This window comes from Hippocampus comes, unplaced genomic scaffold (assembly GCF_001891065.2).
Source record: "Hippocampus comes isolate QL1 unplaced genomic scaffold, H_comes_QL1_v1.1 scaffold72, whole genome shotgun sequence".
NCBI classification, from domain to species: Eukaryota; Metazoa; Chordata; class Actinopteri; order Syngnathiformes; family Syngnathidae; genus Hippocampus; species Hippocampus comes.
The window spans coordinates 1364736-1384413 of record NW_017806030.1 but is presented as its reverse complement, the minus strand read 5'-3'; the positions used below and the strand labels follow the sequence as shown (position 1 = coordinate 1384413).

Below are 19678 nucleotides of genomic sequence, written 5' to 3'. Positions count from 1 at the left end.
CCCTGAACTGGTTGCCAGCCAATCGCAGAGCACACTTAAGAACTGCCTCTCTTGTCTTACCCACACTGCAGCAAAAATATAAGAAAGTCAGCAGGCTGGGCTCATATCTATCTATAATAGACAGGTCCTGAAGAAGGCTAAGGCTGTCTGAATTGTCCTGATCGTCCTCTCCAAAATGAGTTTGTGCTTTTTGCCCTCAGGCCGTCGATTTAGGGCTCCTAGGAGGAGGACAAAAAGGCTCCAGGTTTCATTTGTCCCCAGTGCAATTTATTTACTTAATGGCTATTCGCCTTAGGTTGCTCATGTTTTCCTCTGCTTATTGGCACATCTGCATTCTGCACATTTAGCAATACCTGGTAATTTTCTGGATTGAACCTGTGTTTGCAATCTCGTGTATGAATACGGTCTTTCGTGTCGTGTCCTTTGTGTGCTCCTTCTGCACCTGGAACGTGGGCAATGACTTCATGTCATCCTTCCATTTTTTTTCATGGACTTCCCCAATATGTCTGCACAGCTCAAGATTTTATACAACATGCGATCTCGAACACCCAACAAAAGTAACATTTGAAATAATTTTTGAAATAATTTTTTTAAGTTATAAAAATGAAGATGTTCAGTCATGGTTCGTAAACATATTGTTGAGGTACCCTCAAAAATATATATATATATAATTTTAAAAATTAAAAAAAGGAACAGGTTTTTAGCAGTGCTTGAAACCCGTTCTGCATCGCATCGGTTGACTTTGCTTTTTCAGTGCTTTCATGTCCTATTTGTCTGAAACGCACATGCCAGCAGCATGAGAGAAATGAGAAAAGGAGAGCTTTATTCCGTTTTGTCACCTGTATTGAAATGAGGCATTTGTTTCTTCTATTTACCTCCGTCTTGTGAGTGTGTGTGTGTGTGTGGGGGGGGGGGGGCTCAAAACACTGCACTCTGCATAATGAGTTATTTAGAGCTCCATCAGATTGACCACCTTGCTAGACACTGAATTTATGTCCTTGTCCCAATCTTTGGAAAGAAGCCGAATCCATTTTCTTTATCATGGTGAGCAGACACAATGAGAAAAAAACAAAGAAGCTACTTGAATGAATAGGAGGGAACAGAAGGAAAACTGAACTTAAGCCATTGGAACCAAGTTTGTTTCAACAATATTACTGTAGCTGACTGCTCTCACCGTACTAGAATGTTGTCATCTCCATGCGTCAAATTTGAGGGCTGAAAATGACGTCCAGACAAAGACTGTTTTATGTCTAAAACAAACTAACAAAAAAATTGCAGAAAGTTTTAAATAGTACGCATGCACAAAATCACACCCAACATATATTTGAAAAAAAAAAAACAAATGAGAATTTGGTCCAAATGAAATGTTTGCATTGGTTGCCTGGCTGTAAATTTACATAACCTCAAAGCGAGGAAAAAACATTTATAACCACAATATATTAGAAATTCCCTTGAAAAGAACATTAGCAAATCCTTTTCAATTCACTCTATAAATTCAATGTAATACACTCCAAGGACAAGATATTTGATGTCCAAATTGATAAACACGATCATTTTATTTTTTTTTATCGCAAATGTTGACTGATTTTCAATTTGATGCCTGCAACACGTTTCCAAGTAGGTGAGACAAGTGTTACATTGTGGAGATGTGATGAATGCGGAGTCAAAGAGACAAAGGTGAGTCATGTTTCTTTTGTTCTCCACAACAAAACGGAGTGTTTTCACAGCAAAGAGTAAAGCTTCTCTCTTTCAACCCTTTTGTATACCATAAACCTCCTTTGAACCCAGGAATTTGTGAAACTCCATCTCCTACCTGAAAGGGACTGGTTCCTGGTGAATATCTCTCCCTTGTCAGTCACCACAATTTCACCTTTCTTTTTAAGATAAGATAAGAAAACCTTTATTTGTCTCACAATGGACAAATTCGCAATTTACAGGAGCAAAATTTGGAGGGGAGAAATAGAAAAAAGAAGTATTTGCATGCACAAAATATATTTAAAAAATGAACTGTACACAGCACAGAATGCAATATAAAAGATAAAATATCATATATGCAACTGCAGATATGCTGCATAAGGTGGCTGTGTTATTTAAAATGGGTGAGTGGGGGTGAGTTCAGGTTTTCATTCAATAGCCTGATAGCAGTCGGCAGGAACGAGCTGCGGTACCTCTCCTTCTTGCGGTGCGGGTGTATCAGTCTCTGGCTGAAGGAGCTGCCCAGTGCTGTCAGGGTGGCCTAAATGGGGTGGGCGGGTCTGTCCATCATAGCTGTTAGCTTAGCTATTATTCTCCTGTTGCCCACCTCCTCCAGAGTGTCCAGGTAGCAGGCCAGGTAGATGGTCTTCCTGACCAATCGGTCCAGTCTCTCTCTGTCCCGGGCTAAGATGCTGCCTGACCAGCAGACTATGCCATAACGAATGGCTGAAGCCACCACGGACGGAGTCATAGGTTAAGATTAAGAACTCTAAATATGCGTTTGGGAACTGAGGTTATTAGTTATTGGAGCTTTGTAGGTGGAATTCTTTCACGTTCTAGCTTGAAGTAGTACTTCAGTTGCTCACCATTCTGCAGAAATATAAGCAGAAACGTCCCTGACAAAGACATTGATTGGATGGCAGCGTATGTTGATCCACACCATTATATGATCAGGGAATTCTGGCTTTTGAACTTGCGGCTAATAAAAATCCTGATGGTCCTTTTCCTCTTTGGCCCGTCGGAAAGGTCTGTGAGTTCCCTCAAAAATTGACAGTTGTATTATTAATTTTATCAAGCCATTTCATCTCTCCAATCATGTCACTACTAGAATTGCATGGGTTCGTAAAGAGGTGCACACTGCCATTGTAAGTGGCAAACGAATCACACAGATGACAAAGCACGCTGGATAATTCCCTGACATAACTTTCCAACCACATCGGAACCCGCTTTAGTTTCAGAAGACTATTTCTCAAATCCGACAATCACAATCCTCCTGTCCGCAGTACCTGCATCATTTGAAGACATGTAAAACGTTGCCTTGTTAACAATGTGCAATTATTTTCGAAATATAAGCAGAAACGTCCCTGACAAAGACATTGTTTGGATGGCAGCGTATATGTGTGTGTGTGTGTGTGTGTGTGTGTGTGTGTGTGTCTGTGCATGCGTGAGGTGAGAACAGATTTGTCCGTGTTAGGGTTGTTAAGAGGCTTGACCAGAGGTTTTTTTTCGCTCTCTCTCTCTCGCTCTCTCTTCTGAGTCTTACACTTATTTCAGTGAAACCCTTTGGGTGAATATTTGCTCCATTCTAAATTTCAGGAACTATTCAGGAGGTAAAATGCCTTTTCTGCCTCTGCTTGCTTCCCGTCATCCAAACGAAACTGGCCACACGGGTATTCTAAATGCAAATTGGAATCCATTTCATAGACTTCACTGACGGAATATGTGTAGACTGCTTTTTGGGAGAGAATGTTGTACATGTACAGTAAATTTCTCGATTATTAACACGGTTAATCATTGTTCCTGGACAATGGACACATCAAAATATTAGGATCTCCTTTTTGAGGAAATGTGCAGCAACTTACTAGATGTAAATCTTTTTTTTTTTAAATACACTTTTGTTAGTGTGCTTGAGTGATCATTATTAGGGTGCATCAAACGCATTTGAAACTTTTGAAATTCACTTGAGCCCAGTGAGACATTTGTTGTACTCCTGAAGTCATGCATACTAGCCAAACTTTCTGAAAATGGAACGACATCTACGAGGTCCACATGAAGGCATAATTGAAATTGCAGATGGCTGTATAAGTCTGAGATCATGATAATATTTTAGTTGGCTGAACTTTGCCTTTTTTCATATTATAAATAAAGGGCATCTATGATAAATTACACCTATGAATAACGATAAGAACCTTTTTTTTTCAGAATTATTTTTTCTGACCTACTGTGAAAATAAATTTGCTTTTTTTTTTTTTTGGTTGGGGATATATTTTTCCAGAAATAACAGCAATAGTTTAAAATAATAATAATATATTGATTGCTTAAACAATCTAATATATTTTGTATTGCTTTTGATTAGTCAAACTGATTATTTCGGCGAATAATTGCTCAAATCTGCATTCGACGCGATGAGTGAATGATAATGAAGGATGAAGAAAAGAGTGCTAAAATGTCAATATTGGCGCCCACTTCCACTCGTATAAACTCTGTTTTTTTTCCAGACTTGGTTCTAAAATGACTGAAACAGATACTGTTGTAACTGGTGCCAGTTTGCCAGCTGGGTTGCAGATAGTGAGATGCTATTTGTTTCACCTGCAAGAATTTTGAAGACATGATGATGAATTAGACCAAACCCTTTGACGACATGTGTGTAGTGAGCACAAAAGTCAGAAAAGGGCATTGTTGAAAGCTATTCATCATCATGAATTGGACATTTTCAGACAACTGTTGTCCAGGCAAATGTGAACGTTCCTAGGAACTGAGGTGTTTAGTACTCAGCCGTTGGACATGAAAGGACACAGTGTAAATACTGCATGAAATGAAATTATTTGCCCATTGGCAAAATGTGCTAAAATTTTTCAATCAGAACATCATTAACACCCGACAGCTCTGAGTCCTGTGAGCCACTAGTTAGAAGTAATAAGAAGACGATTTGTAGTATGAACTGTGAAATTGATGCTTTATCTACCATTTCCCGGTGCACTCAACGAAGAAATTATATCACATTACTCATTCATCAGTCTCACTTCTGATGATTGTGAATTTCCCTGACTGATCTAGTGCCCTAGTTGGAATATACTGAAACATTGCTAGGGAATATTTTGGATGTATTGTTTATTATATTATTTATGCATTTCCATCCATCCATCCATCCATCCATTTCCTGACCCGCTTTATCCTCACAAGGGTCGCGGGGGGGTGCTGGAGCCTATCCCAGCTGCCTTCGGGCAGTAGGCGGGGGACACCTCAGAAAGTCCAATTAATCATGTCTTTGGTTCCAATTCCACCATAGCTACAGTAATTTATTCCAGTCGCTAAGTGTCGCAATTGAGAGTGGCCTGTTGCATTTCTTTGTTCAAGTGAGGTGAAGAGTCCGTCAGCCGAGTGTTTGTCTGCTCGTGGAAATGACAGTGAAGGGTATTTCTGTTCTCGCCGGGCTATAACGAACCCTCTCACGTTCACTCAAACCTCTACATAGAAGCTTCTGAAGGACATACTTTGAAGAAGCACAAAGCTTTCGTCAGAGTTTGGAAAATCCTGCCCATAACTTGCTGCTCCTCCAGCTTGTTAACAATCTCCTCCATCAGCTCCATCCTTCACATTGTCACCGTGTGTGCCCCATTAAAGCATCTGACTTGCGTAAATAGATCTCTAACCTCCCACACGTCCTCATGAGGTCTTAGTGACGAGTAAACAGAGGAGTCAATCACTCGGAAGGGTACTTTCATTCGTGGAAAAACAACACGGATCCGCATATATATTCCAACCGATGCCTGATTCAACTGTGAACACAGACCAGGTAAAACTGATGCTAACTGGCACACTGTAATCTCACTGTTGTGTCCTTTTGTTCGGGGACTATGCATGCAAACGCTCCGCACGTTATGAGTCCCAATTTCAAATGCTGCTGTTTTCATTTGACAGGCTGCTAGAAGTTGTCACACCATCCACTTCTTGAATTTGATAATCGCCCTACGTGAATTTGAATGATACGGTTCGTTCAGTTTATGTAATTTAAGTGTAAGTCAATTTATATTGTCAGTCTATATCGAGTCTCTCGTTTGGACAGGTGATATATTCAAATATGCGGCCTAGCTATTCATCCGCCTGAAATAATCAGATATAATTATGAAAACATGTTTTGAAATGACTTTTTGTGCGTGGATCGATTGTGGCATTTCAGATTTGTGACAGCAGAAAATTAAGATGGATATATGAGCAAACACAAGCGGCACAAACAGTCATTGCCAAACTTTCACTTTCACGTTGTTTTTATTAATACTGATATTGCGTTTCTGTTTTAATTTCATCAAAAGTAATGAATCTGACAAATGGTGATGAACAGCACGCTTTGAGGTGAATATTAATACCCATCAGGTCGTCACTCAGTAGGATGATTATTGACAGCAGCCTGTCAGTTAATATACATGTCACGGAATCAAATGAGATAGCAAACAATTCAAATGTCGCAAATCATCTTATTCCAAGAAACTCAAATAATTTGGCAATGTTTTTTTTAATCAAGATTTAAATATGTCATTTCCTCGAAGGGCAAATTATATGCCGGTACTTTGTCTCAGAGTTTGCTTGTCAGTTCTCGCAAATGTGCTGCAAATATACAGTAAATAGCAAAGCCTGTAATTCCCAGTATAGGAACTTAATACCTGCATGAGTGAATCGTCCTCCTTTGACAGAAACAAGCACGCAGCTACTTTTGTCCTCCGCATGTTGACAAAGAGCTGAGCTGAAGCTGATCCGTACAAAGGCCACTATGTTTATTTGGGGTCATACTATGCGATGTCTGTTGTGTTCAATTTAATGTGGAATTTAATCACTCTAATGTGGGATTTCAGAACTCTTTGTTAAACTAACACGACCTTAGAAACCCAACAGTGTGTTCTAAAGAGGTCTAAATCCTAGGACTCCTTGATGGGGTGCCATGGGGTCCCCAGAATAAAAAAGATTAATTTTGAAAATATAAAGTGTGTGTGTGTGTGTGTGTGTGTGTGTGTGTGTGTGTGTGTGTGTGTGTGTGTGTGTGTGTGTGTGTGTTTGTTGTTTTTGTTTTTTTTTCCTCCTGGTGCAGAGGTGCAGGGTTCGATTCCGGCTCCGGCCTTCCTGTGTAGAGTTTGCATGTTCTCCCTGTGCCTGCCTGGGTTTTCTGCGGGTACTGCGGTTTCTTCGTTTCTTCCCACATTCCAAAAACATGCATGGCAGGTTAATGAAACAATAAATGCCAAGGAATTGCACTTCTGGCAATCGATTTTCAACAAGAACCATTTTTTAATTTCCATCCATACTGCACATAGAGAAAATAAATGGCTAAATGGCAGACCACAAACAGGGACAAAAAAAAAAAGCCAGGCAACATATATGAAACTATTTAGTCTCCATTTAGTCATTTCCTCTGAATTTTCTTTCGGATACTCTTCCTGACGTAGTTATTGGTCTCGATTCCCCGCAGTTGCTCGGTATCGGAGTACATTGCCATCGCATATCGTCGAGCCATGCAAAAATATATCCCAAATTCGATTGCACAGACATGACGTGTTACACGCAGGCTCCCAACATCGATACTCCCAAATGTAGAGAGGAGGAATTAATGCTTTTCGTTTCGGGAGAAGAGCCTCTCCTCTGATACTACCAGCTTTCAAAGGAGAACTGATTTCTATTCATGCTGAATTGCCAGTGGGTGTTTAGATATGCTCCATCTTCTCCTCTGCTCTTTGTCTCTCACTGTATTACCTTCAATTTCAAAGCGGTTGTTGTTTCCCCTTGTTTTGCCAGCCTCCACAAACACAGTCACCGCTGTCTCCAGCTGCTCTGTGCTATTCCTCTTTTTTCTTCCTCCCACATTTGTTCTTTTTCCGCTCATCAACCAAGTCAACCAGTGCCACTTTTCATACCACGTACACGTTTGTGCACAAGCGCTCAGAGGGTTTGCATTCTCGGGTATTTGGGAAAATCCTGACAAATAAAGTCCCAGTGTTTTCATACAGTTATCCACTTAAATATTCAACACGAGGATTAACTTAATCTTGTCACTTTATCTTATTATTTTAGTTGTTCTTTTTAAGGGTCTGGCCATGCACCGCTGACGACTAGTTTCTATTCATTTTCTATAAAGGTTCTTACAATCTATTTGATTTGTTTTGCACTTTCTATCATAACAAATGACAGCCTCTCCTACAGTTAGACTCATTCATCTTAGCTGCCGCTGTGAAGATATCTGTGGATTAACCTGATCGTGTCTGAAATAATTAGTAGTATTCCACACTCCCCTTGTCCACAAGCAGCAAGCTGCTTTTTGTCTAGTTCCTGTGCGCTCTCCTCATCTCAGATTCAACAGCAGGGGAACCTCAGCTGGCCTGGACAAGATCCTGTCAGCCTCCATGGGAGCAAAGAGCTAATTAGTGTGTAGCACATTGGCTACTTTGATGTTCTCTCTCATCACCCATATTTTCCAGATGATGTATGCTTGGAATACATGTACATTAACATCACGCTTGGTTCATAATGGGATGGCAATGAATACAAGTTGATGACAAGTAAATAAATGAATACATATTTCTGAGTGTAGCGGTGGAAGCCACTGAAGCTCTGGAAGCCACCTCACTGCTTTTGCATTGTATCAACGAGCAAATTTGACAATGTTTCGAGCAACCATTTCCTTCATTTCTGGGCTCCTTCTCCTAACTACAAGTGTGAAATAATTATGCTCATGTTGTCCGTTTCTGAGTGGGAGTTTTCGCTCCCATGTTGCGCACCGAATAACACTTTCCTGCCAGGTGTCTATTTTCCATGCTGAAATAATTGCTGTATGACCATACAAATAGCTAAAAATGAGGTGTGCCTTTCCATACAACATGCCGAGGATTAAAATATAGGTGGAATGCCTTACTGAAAATGGAAACACCTTTCTTTTTTTTTTTTTGTAACGGCCTGATGTCATAATAGAGAAACAAACACGTTCAGGTGAAAACAACATCAGCATGCTGTCGTAGCTGTTGCAGAATAACAAGCAACCATTGGCAAGGTTCCCATGTGCTTGGCTCTCTGTGCTTCTTCAGGTGTTTTCCCTGATACAGATGAACAAAGAGATGAGCCACTTGTTGAAAGCTTGCCCCAAATGGCCCATTACTGATGGCCAACAGCTCCACAAGATACTTTACCCTGCAGTGGTGACACTTGCATTGACATATCCATGCTTCTTGCCAGCTAGAATTTATTACATATTGCAGGGCCAATGCAAAAGGGGGATTTCAATGGTTCTCTAAAATCCCGCTCTGAGAAAATGAAACAAGCTGTGTTGTTAGGACTATATTTAAACGATGTTCCCCGTATGGCCAAAATTTGGTGGGCATTTTTTTTTCTTCAAATTTAAAGTCTTGCATAGTTTTCTCACATCTGTCGCGGTATCAACGACAGGCCGTGTGTCTACAGGGCTGCTGAATTCTCCATGTTCAAAGGTCCACTATGGTTGAGGATGTAGTTTTCCCACAGATGCCAGGAGGTCTTTTTATGTTTATAACAGAATGGTTTTCTATGGATGAAGAATGGATGCTGGGTGGTTTCGACGCATGTTTGTAGCTCCAGCGGAGTTGAATTAAACTCCCGTGTCCGGCCTTGGTGCAGGGTGCATACTGATGCCCAATAAATGTCGATAATATCATGTTTCTCCAACAACTTATTCAGAAATCCATCTACTGTGCAAAACATACAAAACAGCCCATTATCGCAGCAATTGCTGACAGTCACGTTTGCCCATTCCACCCCCCACCACAGTGGTCTGAAAAGGGGCTGCTGTAGCCGCCGTGAATATAATCTAAATGTAACCTTACCAAAAGAGATCAGGTGAACCTTTGTCTTGGATAACACACAGTAAAAATGATGTTAGAAAAGTTTTTTTTTGAATATTGCAAAGCCGTGAATGCACAGTGTGTGTACAAGTTATGATTTCAGTCTGGCTGTGCACTTCAAAATATCAAATTGCAAAAGTAATGCCTCTTTTCAAGAGTGATAACAGACACAGCTAGACTAACTACAGATCAATTTTTCAATTGCCTCTATTTTCCTAAATTGTTGAGAACCTTTCAATTCAAAACTCGAAAAGTTTCTGTATTAGCATCAGATAATAAGTGTAGGTCATTTTAGTTTTATAACTCAAACAACTACCTCACTGAAGCAAAAGAATATATTTTAAGTCATTAAAAAATATTTTGGGAATATTTTTGTAGATCTTAAAAAATATTTTGACACAATCATCCAATCTTCCCCACCAAGCTTGCAAAATGTGGAATGTGGAGTGTTTCTGGGCAGTGGGGAGTTTAATGGACTCGTTGTGAACTACTACAATGTTTGGACTTCTGTGTGAGGGGGAAAAAAAACACTGCGAGGACACTGCCTTGAAGCGCGCACGCACACACTCTCACGGTATGTAGTCTGTGCAGAAAAAGCACAGAACAGTATTTACTCAGAGATATTGCGACATAATGATCGCGCACACGCAGGCACACACAGCGGCTAGAATGCTTCACACTTGAGTGGAGTGAGTGTTTCTTGTTTAAACTTAACTGGAGGGAGGAGGGTGGCAGAAGACGAGAACAAAAAAGGAGGATCTACTGCCATCTAGTGCATATCATGTTTCACTGCGTGCGCATGGTGGTTATTTATTCCTCGATGCCAAGCATCAATTTGTGTCGTCCAAAATAACTGGTTGGGCTGATTCGAAAGCTGCTGCCTCTCATTGCATGTACTGCATTTGACGTGAAAAGTCATGAGTGCGTAGTTAGCCCATAAAGAGCATAAGAAACTAATTGGGGAAAGAAAATTATTTTTTAGATCCTAGAAAGATGAGATGCAAATATGCATATACTTTTTCATGAACCATTCGCACAACATAAATCACAGTAATTTTAGATTCTCTTACCTTTCAACAATAAGGGGCTTCCAGCTACACTGAAAAAATAGCCTGTTGAATTTGCTCAATTTTATTTTGTCAAGTGTCTGCACAAAATAAAAACATCTAGATCCAGATACAGTTTTTAAGTTGATGCCTATTCTACTTGTATGTGCATGTGTGCACGTGCATGTGTATTGTGGGTGCTGGCAGGTATTTTGGGTCCATGAATTATGAAAAAAAAAAGGGGGCTGTTCGAATCTGCTTCTTTTTTTTTTCTCCCGGTGTCCCCCAGGGCACTGACACTCAATCAGGTGTGACTTGGTGCCAGTTTCTACCGTCCGCTGCATTGCACTCATAACACACAGCGGTCCCCTTTGAAGTCACTGTTGCACATGGACACACAGACATGCACGTGCGCACACTATTGTGGAGCAGATCATTTCTCTTTCTTTTTCTCTGATGTTTCTATAGCAACGGGACAAAGGCTCAGAAGTGAGGGAATTGAAGCAGGCGCATTAAGAGCCCGGTATCCAAGTCACTATCTCATAGCATGGTGGGACATTTACACAATATCTACTGCAGAAATAGGCATGAATGATTATTCTAATGGCTGTATGTGGCGTAATGATGAGCAGATGATAACGTTAATAATGGAATGAGTACAGAAAGGGTGAGAGCAGCTCAGATCATGATCAGCCTGACTGTTAAACGGGGAATGGGCTGTCACTTACAGAGCACGTTTCTCCCTTTGGTACTCAAAGCACTTTACACTGTTTCCTCGTTTCCCTTCTGATGACACAGCATCAGGAGCAACTGGGAGTTCAGTATCTTGCTTAAGGACAAGGTTGCACTGGCCAGGGATTGAACTCACAACATCCGGGTTGGGAGACAACCACTTTACCGCTGACTTGGATTGGAGATGCTACATCAGGTTTTCTGCACCTTTAATAGTTGCTTCGGTCAAGTTTTATCCAACCCGCATGGGAACAGACTGCGAATGTGCACCCTCGAACACAACAATATTATGTGTATTGATATATCAGAGACCAATTTCAGGAACACACCATGCACTTCAAAATACTGTAACCTTCAATAGCTCTTAAAAATATGAGTAGCTGGCCCCATGAACACAATCTTGTTTTCGTGTGAGCAAGTGGTCAGCACATGCGCAGCTAAAGACAGATTATCGGTCACGTTAAGAGTGAGTAGGTTTTAAAATTATCTGTTGTGGTCACAACAAGCTAGCATTTCAACAGGTTTCTGCAGACTTCATAACCACTGCAGGTTGAACAGGGTTTACAGTAGATTGTGATTTTCATCAGTATTTTCATTTTAGGAGCAGCAATAATGCACTGCACTTTTCTTGGACTTACTCCACTTATGTTTAAGTGGGCTCTTTTATTTGTTAAAGGTTATTTATTTAGTGAGTGAGTCACTACAATTTTCAAATGTCATCTGTTTTTTTTGAGTTTCAGAATAAGCAGTATTTATTGATACCTCTTAAAAAAAGTTTGCAAAAAAAAAAAAACTAAACCAATAAAAACAAAATTGTAACTACCGGTAAGCATTTTTCCTAAAACGAATAAAAACTAGCCTATTTTCTTCTGAGCCTGATTACAGATAGACTCTTACACCTCGTGAAAGCCAACTGAGAAGGTACTGGACATTTTCACTCAAATGGTAGGTATTCTTATCAAAAGACTGTCATTATATTGTTGTTGTTTTGTTTTTGTTTTTTGGGGGTTTTTTTTCAAACAAGTGAATTCATAAAACTGTGTTGTGCCAGATGGCGATGTACACGTTTATGTCTCACAGAGCAGCTTTGGCAGTCACAACAACTTTACGCTTGGAAAAATAGTCTTTAAAATATTTAAGATGTCACCATATGGTTGGGGAAAGCTGATTATATGACAAGATTAGACACCAGCAAGTGTTGATATCATGGAAGTGTCAGTTCATTCACCTGTTGTGTTTAAGTTAATTTGATTTATGTTACAAGAATAACTCCCTAAATTGTCCTGACACCCAAACACCACATGGTTTTATCCAAGCAAACGAGTAACAGGTTTGAATTGGGCAAGTAATGCAATTGTTGTTTCAGTGTTAAGACGTATCACTCGAACTGATACAGGATACTACATTAACTGATTTGTCCAACATTGTACATGAACATTAGGCAATGCAGAAATACAGATATTTCCTTGTAGGTGGCCAAATTATTTGTGGACCTTTTTTTTTGGGGGGGGGGGGGTAAATCGCCATAAGATTTAGCTTGATTCAACGGTGCAATTGGGGCAGCTGCGTAGGCTAGTTGTAGAGTAGCTAATCGCCAGCAGATGTCTCTCCCTTACTGGGGAACAAACACTCGGCTTCCATGTCTAATTTCATCCTTTCCGTCACAGAGGGTGAACGCCTATGAAAGAAGGTTGTAATACACGGAAATACCCTTTGATTGACTGGCGGCCAGTCTAAGGTACAAGATCCCTTTTGGCTTCTCAATACGATAAATGGTATCAAAGATGGATGGCTAAACAGTTCGGCTCGCTTCTTTCAGGGTAAATGTTATGTTTGTCATGTGGCAAAAAGTACAGGTATGCTTCCTGGAAACGTGTTGCTCTTTTGCTAAATGTTTGTTTGTTTTTTTTTTGTTTGTGACAGAAGTGTCTCAATGAAATGACTGGACAAATGTTTCCTCAATTTATTGTATAAGAACTAATATGGCAGGTTGAGGAATAGTTTGCTCAATCAACTCACAGCTCCGGGGGGTCGAGGCTTTGAATCAGGGTCCCGGACTTCGTCGCTTTTTTTTAAATGTCGGCAGCAAAAGTAGAGTACAGAGACTTCAAAAATCGAAGTGCAAGAACCCAGTATTTGTACTTCAATATTTTCCACCACAGGGCAACAACAACCACCTTAGACAAACAGCAAATCGGGGAACTCCACACACAAACTTTAGAACTTAAGAAACCTTCTCAATTGCAGGTGAAACAGCTTCACCAGAGTTCAGTGCCTTCAATTTATTGTATTTCTCGATTGACAAAGTAGAGTTGTTAGGGGAGCTACCGGTAATAGCCAGCAGATGTCTCCCCCTTTCTGGTGAACAAACACTGAATTCCATACCCATTCTCATCTTCTTTTCTCTACAGCATTAACTGCTTATCTGTAAAAAGAGGTGTTGATGATCAGAAAATACCCGAGATATATAAAATAAATAAAATAAAATACTAAAAAAAAAAAAAAAAATTGTTCAGCTCTTTTGCGCACACCTTGAATCCTAATCTTTATTCAAGAGAGCCTTTTGCGATGGAAAAATAAATCACACTATGGGGTTATATTGTTTGTTTCAAAACCAATGTAGTTGGGTTAGGATTTTAGCATCGTGATTTTAGCATATTTACTCGATCAGACCACAGCTGAAGTCAACAGAAATGAATAGATGTAAACAATGACTGGACGCAGCCATGACTCAACATCATCTTTCAAAGACGAAGCTGTTTCGACGAGAAGTTCCTCATCGTCGCTTGTGTGCATTGGGCGAGGCATTTTCTCAAAAACAGGCAATGCAACAATCCTGCCGAATCATTTGAACAAGTACCACCAAGTGATGTGGGAAGCATAAAAATTGGAGCCTAGTTTGCCCTCAAGACTGCGAGTTGCATACTTTACATTCAGGCAAGTAATGCACAGAAGGAAAACAGCACGAATGTACACCTCGAATCTCCACAAATGCACTGCCGCCCTAAACTCATCCATCAACCTGGTCTTTCATTTATTTTCACTTTAAAGCAAAGGTGAAAAACACTTTTTATGTGTCACTTTGGTCTGGCAACTGAAATAAGTTTGTGTTTTGGACTGTGTCCTTCGGTGATGATGTGATGAAAAGTTCAATTTGACCCGAGACAAATAGGCCTTGTCTGCCTGTGGCTCTGTGTGAAGGGTGTTGGGGGGGTGTTGCCCGTGGTTTGGTGTGAGATTGTGGCCACATAAAGTCAACAAGCTTCCTTTTTTTTTTTTTTTTGAAAGAAACAAATAAAATCAAGCACAGGGATGGACAGTATGATAAAGGAGAGAGCATATGCATTTTTGTCTTCTTGAAGAATATATACTATATTTCATTTTACAAAGAAATAAAAAAATAACCTGACAAACTGTCAAATAAACCTGGGTTGGTTGGGCAAATACTATTCCACAGCACTGTACATGAGTGAAAAGGCTCTACTGTCACAAATAATGTAGTGGTACCGTTGACTTTATGTCAACGGTTGTCTCTCTCGATGAGGCTGGTCATTAACCAGAAGGTTACAGACAGGCAGTACAGTACCATTGATTTTATTGATCTACAAAGTTTCTTGCAGATCAATGTTCCATTATTTTTTCAACAGCATTAAACCAGTTTGCTAATTATCATTAAAAAAAAAAAGCCATCAATCGCCTGAGTCTTTTTTACAATACTCAATATTTTATGAACAGCGCTGGAGTACCTCATCTGAATACTGATTAAACCATGATCCCAGGCCAAAATACATTTATGTATTATATACGTTAAAACAAAGAGCTATTAATAAGACCGGTGTCCAACGGTATGTAATGATGACCAAATGAGCCCGCAAGTCTGTTTTCTGCAATGCCGTGCTCCAGTAATTTGGTGTTTATCTCCTTGACCTGGCTCCTTTACGGCCCAGCACCTTTTATATGCTAGAAGGGAGCTGGAGCCCAGTTTACGTACCCTTGTAAGATGGCCGCCCGTAATGATTCTCCTCCGAAGCTGTAAATGTTCCAGACAATGGCTATTAACCGTATATATAATTTAAATTCCTTACTTAGAGTGAGCACCCTACACATGCCTCAGTGCCACAGTTCTACTGAGGTCTTCCTCGCTCAAACTGGATATCTCAAGTCCTGACAACACCCTACTGCAGTGGTGCATTTTTTTCCTTTTTTTTAACACCAAGTAGTCCCTCAAAAACAACCGTAAAATACAGCAGCATACTAGAGCCAAGTGTTGATCAAAAACGGTTTTATTTGTTGTCATTAGTGGACGACCAAATGATATTTTTCATGCCAATAAGCCGTCTCATCTTGGGTTGCATCGCGTGCCATAAATTGGAATATTATATCCAGGCTCCAAAAAAATTACGCATTTCTAAATACTTTTACTTAGTTTCAGAACTGAAGAATGGGTACAGGTTCCTGTCAAATGCCTCATTTGGATCTTGATAAAGGATTCATATAGTAAAGACAAAAAAAAAAAATAGCTTCAATCAGTGTTGGAAGGAATGACACAAAAGGTAAATTATTATGGTTTATTGAGGGAGATATTTTGCATAACACCCAGTGGTTCGGATAAAAAGCTTTCCCTTGAGGAATATTTGTATCAGTCTTTGCCTCAAAGATCTCATCTAAATCATTCAGTGGCAAAGATGTGGAAATGTCAGGATATGCTAAACAGACCAAACACATGGGAAAGAAAATGAGATGTATGGATGCATGTTTTAGTCGCGCTTCAGTGTAAAGCGCCTGGATTTCAGGTTTTTGTCTCCTCTTTTCTTTTCCCTCTCATTGCACCTCTTATTTAGTGTCTGGGGCCAGGGAGAGCTCCGAGGAATTGTTCCTTTCTGTTCCCTTGCTTTTCTTATCCTTGCTTTTGTTTTATCTTCTTCTGCACACCCATATTCTCACTGTTGCCATGTTTAGGATGAGTGAAAAATACAAAGACATCCGCCATACACATGTCCACAGAGCTCAGAAATTTTGTTGCACCACCTGACCCACAACTCAGACCTGCTTTTAACTGGTCTAAAGTTGATTCTACTTTTAGTCTCCATAGTCACTGCAGTTTATCGGTGGTCCCCCACCTGTTGCTCTTTGTAAGTTGGAATATGCTGATTTCCTCAGTCAGCACAAACGTTGGCTTTATAATATTACTGTAGGTATCTGTGTGCTTAGGAGAAAAAAAACACGGAGTCCGTGTTCGTTTCTCACTCGCATCTATTTCCATAAGGCTTGTAGTGCTCCAAACACATCTACACTGAGTGTTGTAATACAATCAGCAAGACCAGCGCTGAACATCTGTGAAACAAGGGAGAGCCAAATCTTGTCCTCTGGGAGGTAGTGACCATGAACACACTGCCATATGGGCAGGCCAAAGTTGTCTAATGAGGCCAAAAAAATGATTGATGCTTGCAGTCGCTTACGACACAAACAGTCTGTGCATCCCCAACCCCAGGAGCGTAGCCAGAAATGTTTCTGTAAGGCAGCCAGGGTGATGCAACACTTCAGCGAAGGGTGGCCCTGCGTGTGTCCATCATTTTTTTATCATACCGTCCATAGTCAGGGTTTCATGAAATACTACTACTACTACTAATAATAATAATACATGATCCTTGATCACGTAAATCCTCGTGGGCCGGGTTGAAGAACACGTTGAACAGGCCCCCATAGTGCCTCCCGGCCATACTTTTTTTACCACTGGATTAGACCCTTTGGTTCAAACACTGAATTATATCCGTCTGCCGTAAGACCTCCTCAGAGCTGTACACTACAATCGATTTATGGGTGATTTTTGGTTGTGCTTCAGGCATTAACTGGCCCACAACCTCTGCTTCCAATTTCTTTACTTAAATAGGACAAATTCTGCCTTGTCCTTGTTTTGTCCCACAAAAAAAAAAAAAAACGTGTTGATAAATCCCTGCTTTGAGATGGTTGCTAAAAGAAACGGATACCTTCTCTTCCCCACTACTCCCCCGCCCTCAATAAAACGGAGTCCCAGTTTTCCGTGTTTTTGTCGTGTAGTACTTTTTTGTCCATTGATTTTGCATCTGCTTTCGTTCTGTGACATTCTGTCTTTGAGAAAGTCTCTCAGTTCTATAAAACCTACACTCAGGTCACATCTGCTTTGTCTGACCACGTCTGTACTGTGTTGTGTAGGTCCGTCTCTGAAAGACACACACACACACACACACACACACACACACACACACACACACACACACACACACACACATTCAACCCCAGCAGTTATGTTTTCTATTAAAAAAATTCACAAGAAGATACTTGTAAAACATACAACCCAATATGAAGTGAGTCACAATTTGATTTGGCCCTTTCTTAGGGCATAAATTCACTTTATTTGAATGTTTTCCTAACCTTGAGACGTTCAGATCTGACAGTTTGTGGAACCGCCATAATATAACATCATTTATCTGTTCAGTGACTTAGGTCTGTCTGAGAGAGAAAACCATTCGTAGCTGTTCTGACGTTAAGGACCTGTTTGCATAATATACCGAATGCATACCTAACCTCGGACCAAGGAAATCCGCGAGCCAATCCACCAATCTCTTTCACCACTGTGAGTGTCTCTCTGCATCACGGGGGGGTGGGGGGGGCAGTCTTCCGAACCACCTGGTTTTGAGGTAATAGTGCCAAATGGGAGTCTGGCTTAACTTGATGCCGTCTTTCAAACAAGGGAACCTCGTAAAGAGCTGGGAAATAGCTGAGCATTGAAAAGTGAGTGAGAGTGTGGCAAAGGTGGTGAGCAGTTTGAAAAAGCCAGCGGTAGAGAACGGGAGCTCGGGGGGGAAGTCATAAATAAATGAGACTGAGCCACGGAACTGGCTTCTTGGATGTGAGGGAAACTGTGACTGGGTCGCCATGGGAGTCGCTCTACACATTTGCCACTTCAGCTAAAAGGAAGTCGAGGGAGATTAAACTTGGAGCACAGTTATGATTTGTGAATGATGGGATGAGGTACATATCTTGGGTAAAATAAATCATGCTGGTGGTCTCATTATTTGCCTGGCTGTTAAATATTTATGTGGAAACATTGATCAGAGTTGTATTTTTCAAATCGCTGATCCAAAGATAGTAGAAACTAGGAGTCGTACTTTATCTCAGCCTCCCTCAAGATGTGATTAGGAGGATAACATGAATATAAAAGCATGTCAGACACACTATGTTCAAATTCCTGCCATCCAACAAAGACCCCAGCCCACATAAAAATCACCCTTTTCAAGCCTCAAACACACACACAGACATACACAAAAAGAAAAAAAAACTGACAAAAAACTGCCTATAACTCCCAGTAGGAATGTCAAAAACACGTCATAGACACACGAAACAAATACCAAAATGTAGGTCTACAGAAGGCATTGACAATACCCAGATACCGCGATAGGAGGAACTTCTCAAAATAGTTTCATCTTGTGAAGTCATGGCTTCACATTAGCTGCGCATTTTGCTGCACGTTTGGTCAATTTGTTACAATTCCTTTCTGCTGACTGCTTCTTCTTTCATTCATTGGCGGATTCTGTCCCAAACGGGCTGAGGCCCAGTACCCCTCTGCGGACGGATGGTTGGGGAAAGTTGATCTACGCCACTGTGTGGGTTGTAATCAGAGCATCAGCCATGGGCAAATTTCCATTACATGAAATTTCATGGACGATAAACCATTTGAATTCATGCATGCCCCCCTTAAAATATGCATGCAGTTACTACAATGAGCAAATTATAAATTTTTATGTTTGTTTGCTTGAATTGAAATTGTCGGAACTCAATAGATAGTGGAACAGAAGAGAAACAAGATTTGGATGAGCATAAAATTGAAAAGAAGAGGCAAAAACAACGGGTCTTTATGTGAGTTACACCGCTGGAAAGCAAACCGAGTGGAATTGTATCATGGTTGCGCTTTCTGTTGCACTGCTTCAGCTCAGTTCAACTCCTGCAAGTGGAAGAGAGTGGAGAGGGAAACAAGTAGGTCAGGAGTCAGCACAAAATAATATTTAAATACACCATGCAGATAATGAGACCAAAAATACTTCGTTTTTAGAGGCTGGTTGCATCAGACCCCACACCAATTAAATATTCTTTTTGTTATTGTTCTGGCGAAAACAGGACTAATCGCGGTCCTTTTAAATATTGAGGAATTTCCCATTCTATCTTGCGGCTTCAGTGTTTCGGGGTCCGGTACCAATTAACCGTGAAAAATGAGGATTATATGTGTGTGTGTGTGTGTGTGTGTGTGTGTGTGTGTGTGTGTGTGTGTGTGTGTGTGTGTGTGTGTGTGTGTGTGAGGACACCACACAAAAA

General features: G+C 40.5%; 1 protein-coding gene across 2 annotated transcripts in view; it reads left to right on the top strand.

Moving 5' to 3' along the window:
- Window positions 1-19678, top strand: part of lsamp (limbic system associated membrane protein) — a 94577-nt gene that overhangs the window by 35431 nt on the left and 39468 nt on the right. The window contains exon 1 of one of the 2 annotated variants that reach the window (XM_019892770.1): window positions 13049-13067. The exons of the other annotated variant lie outside the window; for it this stretch is intronic. The gene's annotated coding sequence lies outside the window, so the exon portion shown is untranslated. Of the gene's footprint in view, window positions 1-13048; window positions 13068-19678 lie in introns of those variants that run through there. 2 annotated transcript variants of the gene reach the window in all.